The sequence below is a fragment of the Anomaloglossus baeobatrachus genome, chromosome 4, assembly GCF_048569485.1.
Source record: "Anomaloglossus baeobatrachus isolate aAnoBae1 chromosome 4, aAnoBae1.hap1, whole genome shotgun sequence".
Classification (NCBI taxonomy): domain Eukaryota; kingdom Metazoa; phylum Chordata; class Amphibia; order Anura; family Aromobatidae; genus Anomaloglossus; species Anomaloglossus baeobatrachus.
This window is the reverse complement of record NC_134356.1, coordinates 274,739,959-274,752,983: the sequence shown is the minus strand read 5'-3', so window position 1 is coordinate 274,752,983 and position 13,025 is coordinate 274,739,959. Positions and strand designations below refer to the sequence as shown.

Genomic DNA, 13,025 nt, shown 5'->3' with positions numbered 1-13,025 from the left:
ACAGATCTGGCCAAGGTTACAAAAGAATTTCTACAGTACTCAAGGTTCCTAAGCGAACAGTGGCCTCCATAATCCTTAAATGGAAGAAGTTTGAGACAACCAGAACTCTTCCTAGACCTGGCCGTCCAGCCAAAGTGAGCAATCATGAGAAAAGAGCCTTGGTGAGAGAGGTAAAGAAGAACCCAAAGATCACTGTTGCTGAGCGCCAGAGATGCAGTAAGGACATGGGAGAAAGTTCCAGAAAATCAACTATCACTGCAGCCCTCCACCAGTCGGGTTTTTATGGCAGAGTGGCCCGACGATAGCCTCTCCTCAGTGCAAGACATATGAAAGCCTGCATAGAGTTTGCAAAAAAAAACCAAAACCACACATGAAGAACTCCCAGACTATGAGAAATAAGATTCTCTGGTCTGATGAAATGAAGATAAAACTTTTTGGTATTCCAAGTCGTATGTGTGGAGAATACCAAGTACTGCTCTTCACCTGCCCAATACAATCCCAACAGTGAAGCATGGTGATGGCAGTATCATGCTATCGGGGTGTTTTTCAGCTGCAGGGACAGGACGACTGGTTGCAATTGAAGGAAAGATGAATACGGCCAAGTACAGAGATATCCTGGAAGAAAACCTCTTAGGCTGCTTTCACACATCCTTTTTTGCAGTGCGGCTCAATCCGGCTCAAAAACCTATGCAACGGATGCGCCGAAAAAAACGGATCTGTTGCGTAAGTTTTTCCATGCAGCCCGTCCATTTTTTGACGGATGCGGCTTGATACTGAGCATGCGCAGTGCACAAAAACCACATCCGGCGGCCAGATGCGGTTTTTGCCGCAGGACGCCACATCCGGCATTCATAGGCTTGCATTGTAAATCACGCCGGATCCGGCGCGATGCGTTTTTTTGCCGCACAAAAAAATGTGCCAGGCAACGTTCCATCCGGCCGCCGCATGCACTCAATATGCCGCATCCGGCAAAAAACGGACGCAACGCAGGCCATGCAGCACAATACGGCGCTAATGCAAGTCTATGCGGGAAAAAACAACCGTCGGCAAAACAAAAAAAAACGGTTCCGTTTTTTCTGCAAAGCGCCGTATTGGCCGCACTGCAAAAACCGGGTGTGTGAAAGCAGCCTTACAGAGTGCTCTGGACCTCAGATTTGGCCGAAGGTTCACCTTCCAACAAAACAATGATCCTAAGCACGCAGCTAAAATAACAAAATGAGTGGCTTCAGAACAACACTGTGACCATTCTTGACCGGCCCAGCCAGAGCCCTGAACTAAACCCAATTGAGAATCTCTGGAGAGACCTGAAAATGGCTGTCCACCAACGTTCACCATCCAACCTGACGGAACTGGAGAGGATCTGCAAGGAAGAATGGCAGAGGATCCCCAAATCCAGGGGTGAAAAACTTGTTGCATCATTCCCAAGACGACTCATGGCTGTACTAACTCAAAAGGGTGCTTCTACTCAATACTGAGCAAATGGTCTGAATGACCATGTGATATTTGTTTTTCTTGTTTAATAAATTAGCAAAATTTTCTACATTTCTGTTTTTTTTCTGTCAAGGTGGGGTGCAGAGTGTACATTAATGAGAAAACAAAAACTTTTTTTGAATTTACCAAATGGCTGCAATGAAAGAGTGACAAATATAAAGGGGTCTGAATGATTTCCGTACCCTCTTGGAAGGATACCTGCTATAAAATGTATCTCATGTAACTAGATCACAAAAACAAACTATAGTAACGAAAAATTATAACATCTGAGGTCACTGGGAGGAGTGCGCAGACAAAGGACATGCCTCCAGCAAATCTTATATTTTGTATTATGGAGTCATGTCCTTTTGTCTGCGCACTCCTCCCAGTGTCCTTTTACAGGTTCTTTTCTAGTCCATATAAGATGTCAGGATTGACATGAAAAGGGGCATAAATTTAGATTAGGACCCAGTTGAGAATTATACTTTGGCGTGGTAACTGAGCTCAAGTAAATTTGGAGAATTTTATTAGCAAAATAACTCATTTTTTCTAAAAAAAAAAAAAAAAAAAAATGTTCACGTTTTCTGGACAGTAATGCATTATTCTCATTTCAATATTTACTATTTACATCCTTCAATTATTTTTTTTTAGTCCCCTTTGAGTGCAACTGTTAATTTGGATAACGTATGTTATTGTTCAGTTTGCACCAGTTCAGACCTTCAGTTTAAGAAGTGCCAGCAATTCTTCTATTTTATTTAAAGGGAACCTGTCACCTAGAATATGTGTTCTGACCTATCAGCAGACACATGTGTGCCCTAATTACACCTCCCTACCCATCCCTGTTATAAAATTGTATAATATGAAAGTAATACATTTTTTATTACCTTCATATTTCCTGTGTAATTAGCAGGAAATATGGTCACAGGGGCGTCACCTTGCCCTGCATACTTTCCGTGGTATCACGCCCCTGTGGGCGTGATACCATGGAGTCACATGAACAACATCACAGTCGCTCATTCTATCCTACGTGCATTGGGCAGGCTTTGTTTCCGGGTGTTCACGCGTCGGCTTCAGACGCGCACTGCGCATGCGCAGTGCGCGTCTGAAACTGACAAGAACCCGGAAGAGAAGCCTGCCGCAATAGTAAGTGTAAACGCGCGCAGGATAGAGTGAGCGACGGTGACGTTGCTCCTGTGACTCCCTGGTATCACATCCACAGGGGCGTGATACCACGGAAAGTATGCAGGGCAAGGCGCCGCCCCTGTGACCATATTCCCCGCTATTTACATAGGAAATATGAAGGTAATAAAACGTTGTTTTTTTATTACTTTCATATTATACAAATTTATAACACAGGGATGGGTAGGGAGGTATAATTAGGGCACACATGCATCTGCTGATAGCTCAGAACGCATATTCTAGGTGACAGGTTCCCTTTAATTCTTAACGCAGCTATTGTAACGTAAACTAGTGTTCCAAAGATATGCAGTCAAAAACACACAAAACATAAAACAGACATCAGGAAGTCATGCAGGCTCCAGACATAAATTGAAAAAGAGTATAAAGTTCATCTATGGACAGGTTATATGAGATCGATACACGCTTATTCTTCTAGTATTCTAAGAGAATGGAGGAGTGTTCTTTGCTTAATGATAGCACAGCATGCCTGGAGAAGAAAAGGAGTGGTGTTTTACTTTCACATTGCATGTGCAAGTTTCATTTTTATTTACACAAAGATATAATGATCAACATCTAGAACATGCGCTTATCAGACAAATTAGAAGAGCTAGACCTCATGGTGCAGCTGAATTCTGAAAACAAGAGCATACTGCCATTGGTCACTGCAGATGGGCACAGTCCAGTGCAGCTCCAGCTTCCCCGCATGTTGTAACCCTAGATTTCACCATGCACATAGGACTGCAACAAAACTCAGAGATCTCACGTCTATGGGGACTGTCCCATTGCCACCTCTTCTCGTATATCTGCCTTCTCCCATGAAATATTAATGTATACGCATCTATAGGATTACTCCGTCCTAGGTGCAATACTTTACATTTATCTACATTAAATCTCATTTGCCAAGTATCTGCCCATTCTGACATCTTATCCAGATCTTTTTGTAATATTGTACTATCAAGGTCAGTTTTTAATATCCTACATAGTTTGGTTTCATCAGCAAAGACTGACACTTTACTATCAATCCCATCCACAAGGTCATTAATAAAGAGATTAAAAAGGATCAGTCCTAGCACAGATCCATGCGGCACCCCACTGCTGACTATAGCCCATTTAGAGAATGTACCATTTATGACGACTCTTGCTTTCCTATCTTTTAGCCAATTCCTTACTCAGTTGCATATAGTTTCCCCTAGTCCTTGCTTCTGGAGCTTTAGTATAAGGCTATTATGTGGTACAGGATCAAATGCCTTTGCAAAGTCCAAATAAATCACAGCAGCTGCATTACTAATATCCAGTTTGCGCTTACCCCCTCCTCATAGATCCCCAACAGGTTGGTTAGACTCGACTTATCTTTAATGAATCCATGCTGTCTGTCAGTTATATTATTTTCTGCAATATATTTTTGCATTTCATCCCTTAAAATGCCCTCAGAAACTTTGCATACTACTGATGTCAGGCTTACTGGACGGCAGTTGCCTGGATCCACCTTCATACCTTTCTTAAATATCGGTACCACATCAGCAATCCTCCAATCCTGAAGCACCAACCCTGTTACAAGCGAGTCTAAAAAGATGAGAAACAGCGGTCTGTCGATTATGGCGCACAATTCCCTCAATATTCGTGGATGAACGCCATCTGGCCTGCGGGACTTTTTTCAATGTTTAATTTACTCAGACGCAGGCGTACTTCTTGTGTTACATTAATTAAATTAGGTGGTGAACTTTTGATTTTTCACTTGTTGAATGACCCCTGGTACAGTCAGTTCCTTGGTGAACACTGACGAGAAGTGCCTGTTTAATATCTCAGTCTTTTGTTTGTCCTCTATAACTAACATATGTTAAGGGACTGATACTATCCTTTGTTTTCCTTTTGGCATTAACATACTTATAAAAAATGTTGGGATTTATTTTAATGTCCTTGTCAATTTTTTGTTTCAGTAGCTAATTTTGCTTGCTTGATTTCTTTTTTACATTTCCTATTGATATCTTTATACTCCTGAAATACTACATCTGTAGTCTCAGCGTTAAAGATTTTAAACGCCCTTTGTTTTATTATACTTTGCACTGTCTTATTTATCCATAGCGGTTTCTGTTTATTCCTGGACATTACCAGGAGGATATAAGTTTTTTACAGGAGTCTAGCAGAATATTCTTAAACTTACCCCATTTATATTCGGTATCTCCAGGTACCATGACATTGTCCCAATCTACACAATTAAGCTTTTCCCTTAACTTGTTGAAATCAGCTTTTCTAAAATTCCAGGATTGCTAGAGAGGCAAATCAGGACCCCTACTGGACTGTGAAAGACCTTCAGGAAGATTTAGGCATTGTGGGCACGCTGAGTTTTTTTTCAGCGTTTTTTCAGTCACTGTTTTGGTCCCAAAACTACATGCATTTCCTTCACCAGCAAAGTCTGTAAGATTTAATTTTTGCTGTGCGCTGGCATTTTTTTGCTGCATCTTTGTGGTGACCACAAAGATGTAGCACGTCAATTCTTTTTGCGTTTTGTCCCTGTGTTTCGGTGGACAGGCAGATCAATCCCCTGCTGACTCGGGGTTGGCGGGGGATTGATCCCTGGTATCTGGCCAGATGCCGGGGACCAGAGTCCAGCGCAAAGGGGTAGGAGCAAGCGCTTCATACTCACCGATCACTGGGGCAGCTCTCACACTGCCTCTCATTAGGCTCATATGCCTGACCCAGAGCCATAGGGTACCCGGGCTTTAATATCCCAGGGGATTGTCACAGGTGGCTGTGCCTTATCCCGTGGCCCTGGTGGTACTTAAAAGAAATCTGGGATAAAGAAAAAAAAAAAAATAGTAAAAATAAATAAAATAAAACTGTCTTGTGATGCCACCTACGGATCTTGGTAATATTACCGGCGCTGCTTGCAGACCTCCAGGGTGATGATGAAGCAGCTAGTTTGTAACGCTCCCCGTAGGTGGGGCGATGTCCCCGGGCTGTTGGGAAGGGTCGAGATTTTATACACAGAGAGACAGCTTACCACACAAGTGTTGATACCAGTCTGCACAAGGCCACTGACATGTGGCTCCCCATGTTCAGGCAAACGAAGTCCATAGTGAGAGCAGTACCTTTGATAACAATAACTGACACACACGCACACACACACACACACACACACTGGGTCTTTCTTTCTGTACCTTTACTGATGTTGTTAGCAGGGTTAAGTCCAGGTGGTCGAGTGGCAGTTAGGATTTCCACATCCTGAGATACGAGGCCTCCTTATTACTGTATGTTTAAGTCCTGGGCCATCTAAAAGCTGGCCCTGACCTCTACTGTATCTCTGTATAACAGGTGATGAGAACCGTTCTCCTAAGCACCACTAACTCCGCTGCGGTCCCTGGCTTTATTGATGGCGGTGGTACAAGTGTTCCTGCGCCAGGAGACTGAAGTCCCCTTCGCTCTCCGGTCTTTTCTGCTGAGCCTGACTGAACCCGTACAGACTCGGACTCCGGTGTCCGGGTTGCTTCCTCTGGGGTGAACCGAACTGGTCCCTCTGCCCCCTTTCTGTCTCGCCTCACCTCCGACCCTCACTCTGGATCTCTCACACTTGCTAAGGTTTCCTCTGGTATCAGTCTAATGCAGCACCGTTCACCAAGTTTCTTCCTCAGACCTGTCCCGCACTCAACTCAAGTGACTGTTGTCTGACCCGCCCTCAGTATTTCTTATAGAAGACCACAACTGACATCAGCCAATACGCCTGACGTCAGTCAAAAGCTCTCCCTACAGTCCTGAGGTGGAAAGTATTGTATGTGAATTCTCCCAATGTGGAAATCCCTTCCTGCACTTACCAGATGTTACTGTGGCTACTTAACCGTAGGGTGCCACACATACATATTCACTGTCTCTCCCGCCCACCAGCAGCTGTGATTGGTTGCAGTCAAACGAGCCCCCAGCCTGAGTGACAGCGTGCCGGAGGCTTCCAATCACAGAGATCTGGTGGGTGGGTCTATATTGTACAATAAAAATAAAAAAAATTGGCTTAGGAACCCCCATATTATGATACCAGCACAGGTAAAGCCTGACAGCTGGGGGCTGGTATTCTCAGGTTGGGGATACCCATGGTTATCAGTCGCCCCCCACCCTAAAAATATCAGCCAGCAGCTGCCTGGAATTGCTGCATCCACTAGATGCGACAGCCCCGTAGGTGGGACAATGTCCCCAGGGGCCGTTGGGAAGGATCGAGATTTTACACACAGAGAGACAGCTTACCCGGCATTTTACCCAGCTCTTCCCGATTGCCCTGGTGCGGCGGCAATCTGGGTAACGAGGGAGTTAATGGCATCCCACAGCAGCCATGAAGTCCTAGATTAGTGATGGCAGGCTTCTATGAGAGATCCAATCACTAATCTGCAAGTGAATGTGAACACAAACACTGAAAAAAATCCTTTATTTTAAATAAAAGACAAAAAGCATCCTCTTTCACCACTTTATTAATACCACTGCAGGTCCAATGTAATCCACACGAGGTCCCACCACTGCTACATCTGATGCTTAGAGCGAGCGCCATAAAACATGACTGCCCGCTGTGAGCTCCACGCAACAACTGACATGAGCCACGCGATCGCCTCACTCAGGTTACCCGCAGCCACAGCTAGAGTCTTCCACCTATGACAGCAAATCACCTGAGTGACTGAAGTGAGCCGCGCGATCAGCAGTGATGTCACTCAGGTGATATTCGGTCACAGCTGGAGTTCTTCACCTGTGACAGCAAATCACCCAAGTGACGTCAGCGCTGTTCGCGAGGCTCACTTCAGTCATTCAGGTGATTTTCTGTCACGGGTGGAGGACTCCAGCTGTGCCTGTGGGTACCCTGAGTGATGTCCCCGCTCACCACACGACTCACTTCAGTTGTTACATGGTACTTACAGCGGGCAGTCATGTTCTATGGCACTCGCTGTGAGCTTCAGATTTAACGTTTTTGCCGCGGGTGTGTTTTTTGGGGGCCAAAAACGTGCATCTTTGTGGTCACCACAAAGATGCAACGTGCGCACATAGCCTTAACAGCCTCTGGAGTTGTGGTCCATTGTTCAGAGACACCTGCACAAGTGCACCCTTCATGGAAGAAACATCAAAAGAAAACCTCTCCTGCATCCTCACCATAAAAATCTGCGCCAGAAGTATGCAAAAGAACATCTATACAAGCCTGAGGCATTTTGGAAACAAGTCCTGTGGACCAAGTAGATTAAAATAAAACTCTTTGACCACAATGATCAAAGGCGTGTGTGGGGGGGAAAAAAAAAGGCAAACATCATTTCATCTTCAACTTGCTTAACTGTTCACAACAACAGTAATTTTGATCATGGGTGCCCAAACGTTTGCATGCCACTGGAGATATTTAGTCAATTACTCTAGATACACAGTAAAGAAGACTGCACTTGGATATCTCCATAGACCATAAATGAAGTAGCACAGATACTTGACCGCTGCTTCATTTGGAAGGGAACTGATTAAGCCCTATACAAGAGCCTGTTCTCTAGATGGGTGGATGTATCAGTATAGATGCACACAATTTTTTTTGGAGCAGGTCTGCTCCAATGATGCCTTAAAAATAGTGTTGAGCGAGTAGTTGACTATTTGTACTCACTATGTTAGTAAGCACTGTCCGCTACTTGCAAATTCGTTACAAGTAGCATGCGCAATGTAAGCACAAAAGGTATGGCTTTCGGGTTACTCACTACTTAGCGAGTATTTCCCATTGACTTAAATTGCGCCCGCTACTCGTAACTAGTGTTGAGCGGACCCGGATCTGAAAAATCCGGATCCGCACAGTTCAAGGTTCCGAGTCCGACCAGTACCCGGGATGCACGATCCGGATTATTGTTTTGCACGATCCGGATTCATATTCTCTCTCTCTCGATCCGACTCCCCATTCATTTACATAGCCGCGGATTCCGGATCGGATCCGGACCTCGGCGGCAACCCAATCCGTCGTACCCGGATTATAGCCGATCCACTCAACTTTACTCGTAACAAATATGCAAGTAGCGGACAGTACTTGCTAAGAACATAGCGACTACGAATAGTCAACCACTCGCTCAACACTACTTGAAAAGTATTCCAAAAAAAATTGACAGTCTTCTTATTAAAAGGAACCTGTCACCTGAATTTTCGCTATGAAACTAAAAGAATCCCTGCATTCTAGAAAGGTTCATCTTCCTACTGGCCCCCCTTTCAGTCCAAAATAAACACTTTATAAAATCTTACCTTTTGGTATGCTAATGAGCTTTGGGCGGGTACTTGGATGACGCTGGTGATGACATTCACAGCGCCGCCCATAATCTCACGCCTGCGCAATTACATCACCGGCGCTCGCGATTTGAACAGCGCTCCGTCCCGCGATAGTGCCACTGGGTATGCGCGAGACTTCAGGAGCCTTGCGTAACATGAGGGCGGCAGCCTCATCTATGTAAATCAACACAGGGGGACGGCGGAAAGCGGCAGGAGGGGGAATAACGGAAGAAATACAGCCTGCCCCTGTGGCCAACAAACCTCATTAGCATAGCAAAATGTAAGATTTTATAAAGTGTTTATTTAGGTCTGAAAGGGGGGCCAGTAGCAAGAGGAACCTTTATAGAATGCAGCCCAGGAGCTGCAGATGGGGATTCTTTTAGTTTCATAGCGAAAATTCAGGTGACAGGTTCCCTTTAATTTCTATTGAAAGAAAAAAAAAATATTGATGTTTATACTGTGCAAAAGTATCAGGCAGGAAAAAATGCTGCAAAGTAAAAATGGAAGTGTATAACTTCATTCACTTAAATTTTGCTGATTAACAAGAAAAGTCTAAATCAAACAATATTTGAGGTGACCGACCATTGGCTTACAAACAGAATCAATCCTCCTAGGAACAGTTCTAGCTATAACACCAAACATACAGCCAATATCATTAATAACCATCTTCAGCCGAAAAAAGAGCAAGGAGCCCTAAATGATGATATGGCCCTCATACAGCCCTGATCTCGTCCTCAGTATGTCTGGAATTACATGACGAGAAAAGGATTTCCGCAAGCGACATCCACAGATCTGTGCTTCGTTCTTCATGATGTTGAGAACACTCTCCCTATTGAGTTCCTCCAAACACTGTACACTTCGAAGAATTGATGCTGCTTTGAAGGCAAAGTGTGGTCACACCAAATACTGATTTTAGATTTCTCTTTTTGTTCATTCGCTTTGCATTTTCTAAATTGATCAAAATAAATCTAAAAACAATGTAAACTCAGTCTTCTGATTGTGTGGGGGGGTTTCCCACTAGCTGTGGGTGTTCAATGATACAAAGTGGTTAAAGGAAATGACCTGTAGTGAGGAGCGAAGCGCGCGGTACTCGTTTACTGAGTATTATGGAAGTCAATGGGGAACTTGAGAATTTCTCAGACAAATCTTCTGGAAAAATGCTTGAGTTCCCCATTGACTTCCATTACACTCAGTCAAGAAGTACTGCACAGCCAAGCATTGCAGCGTTTACTTATCATTAGTGACCTGATCATTCTTCAGGTGTTTTTTTTCCCATATGAAGCTCTCCATTCCTTATCATACAAGTAAATAGAAAGGTTGAAAAAAAAACAAAAAAAACTCACAGCCCAATATGTGTAGGAATAAGGGATGCTGATGCTTGGCACCGGGACAGCAGCCTGTACCAGGTGAATGCAGCTATGGGTACAGACTAAGCTTAGGGCTCAGAGCCCAATATGTGTAGGAATAAAGGGATGCTGATGCTTGGCACCCGGACAGCGGCCTGTACCAGGTGAATGCAGCTATGGGTACACGCCAAGCCTAGGGCTCAGAGCCCAATATCTGTAGGAATAAGGGATGCTGATGCTTGGCACCGGGACAGCAGCCTGTACCAGGTGAATGCAGCTATGGGTACAGACTAAGCTTAGGGCTCAGAGCCCAATATGTGTAGGAATAAAGGGATGCTGATGCTTGGCACCCGGACAGCGGCCTGTACCAGGTGAATGCAGCCATGGGTACACGCCAAGCCTAGGGCTCAGAGCCCAATATGTGTAGGAATAAGGGATGCTGATGCTTGGCACCCGGACAGCTGCCTGTACCAGGTGAATGCAGCCATGGGTACACGCCAAGCCTAGGGCTCACGCCAAGCCTAGGGCTCAGAGCCCAATATGTGTAGGAATAAGGGATGCTGATGCTTGGCACCGGGACAGAAGCCTGTACCAGGTGAATGCAGCTATGGGTACACGCTAAGCTTAGGGCTCAGAGCCCAATATCTGTAGGAATAAAGGGATGCTGATGCTTGGCACCGGGACAGCGGCCTGTACCAGGTGAATGCAGCCATGGGTACACGCCAAGCCTAGGGCTCAGAGCCCAATATCTGTAGGAATAAAGGATGCTGATGCTTGGCACCCGGACGGCGGCCTGTACCAGGTGAATGCAGCTATGGGTACACGCTAAGCCTATGCTCAGAGCCCAATATGTGTAGGAATAAGGGATGCTGATGCTTGGCACTAGGACGGCGGCCTGTACCAGGTGAATGCAGCCATGGGTACACGCCAAGCCTAGGGCTCAGAGACCAATATGTGTAGGAATAAAGGATGCTGATGCTTGGCACCCGGACGGCAGCCTGTACCAGGTGAATGCAGCCATGGGTACACACCAAGCCTAGGGCTCAGAGACCAATATGTGTAGGAATAAAGGATGCTGATGCTTGGCACCCGGACGGCGGCCTGTACCAGGTGAATGCAGCTATGGGTACACGCTAAGCCTATGCTCAGAGCCCAATATGTGTAGGAATAAGGGATGCTGATGCTTGGCACCGGGACAGCAGCCTGTACCAGGTGAATGCAGCCATGGGTACACGCTAAGCCTAGGGCTCAGAGCCCAATATGTGACGGAATAAGGGATGCTGATGCTTGGCACCCGGACAGCAGCCTGTACCAGGTGAATGCAGCTATGGGTACACGCCAAGCCTAGGGTTCAGAGACCAATATGTGTAGGAATAAAGGATGCTGATGCTTGGCACCCGGACGGCAGACTGTACCAGGTGAATGCAGCTATGGGTACACACCAAGCCTAGGGTTCAGAGACCAATATGTGTAGGAATAAAGGATGCTGATGCTTGGCACCCGGACGGCGGCCTGTACCAGGTGAATGCAGCCATGGGTACACACTAAGCTTAGGGCTCAGAGCCCAATATATGGAGGAATAAGGGATGCTGATGCTTGGCACCCACACAGCGGACTGTACCAGTGAATGCAGCCATGGGTACACGCTAAGCCTTTGCTCAGAGCCCAATATGTGTAGGAATAAGGGATGCTGATGCTTGGCACCCGGACAGCAGCCTGTACTAGTGAATGCAGCCATGGGTACACGCCAAGCCTAGGGCTCACACCTCCATATCGGTAGAGGATACATACCATAGGTGGCGCAGGGTGTAGTTAGTTGCACACTGCAAAACAAAGTCGCAGTGAAATCTGTTAGCAATGGCTCCCTAGCTGGAGGTTATCAGTCCATGGCCACCATTTGTCAAACCTATAGCCACTCTACCACATTATCAGACCAATATGGATCACTGTGAATGTTGGAAGTTTTCTGCTCCTTCTCCAGGCACAGTAGTAGCGCTGTACCCTTAGGGGCACCCCGAATATCCCTAGCAGTGGCCCATCATCAGTGGAGTGCCCCACCATCAGTGGAGTGCCCCACCATCAGTGGAGTGCCCCACCATCAGTGGAGTGCCCCACCATCAGTGGAGTGCCCCATGGGGAGAGCATGCTGTACACTGAAGCATCAGTAGACATGACACAGATGGGTAACAGACCTATACAAGACCCTGCTGATAACGGATGTGACTAAGCCTGACATGTCCCAGAAGTGGTAAGAACAGCCCGGTGCCCAGTATACAGCACTGGTGAGTGCCCATAGAGCAGGAGGGCAGCAGAGGGCCGCTCCTGGAGAGCTGTGCCACCCACCTCCTCAGCTTACCTGCGCCCCTCACCACACGCCACCCGTCCTGCGGCTGCACAGCTTCCGTGTCATCAGGTCACGTGCTCGCAGACGCTGTGACGGGCGGCAGGCTGCGCAGCTGGTCCGCGGCAGACATCTTTGTTGTGGGCATGCAGGCGCTGAGAAAAGGTTTCCTGCTTCAGCTTCATTAACCCTCCAGGGTTTTTACACCGTGTGGAAAGTGATGAGACACTGTGGAAAGAGGTGTGGGAGTGGACGCCTGACTGCAGAGGAGACTTTAACCTTTCCATTGTCAGCAGTTATCCATACAATGGTACTGACTACAACTGGCATAAAATCATAAAACCCCGTGTTTCGCTAGTGGGTTTTTTCTGCTTTTTTCAGTGGGACTGGTACAAAAAAACACCACAAAAATCGCCCACACAAACGTGTAAAAGAATCAT

The 13,025-nt window shown here is 46.2% G+C and overlaps 1 protein-coding gene across 1 annotated transcript in view; it reads right to left on the bottom strand.

Moving 5' to 3' along the window:
• Positions 1-12,681, bottom strand: part of TBK1 (TANK binding kinase 1) — a 110,116-nt gene extending 97,435 nt beyond the window's left edge. The window contains exon 1 of the mRNA XM_075342458.1: positions 12,601-12,681. The gene's annotated coding sequence lies outside the window, so the exon portion shown is untranslated. The remainder of the gene's footprint in view (positions 1-12,600) is intronic.
• Positions 12,682-13,025: the final 344 nt, after the last annotated feature.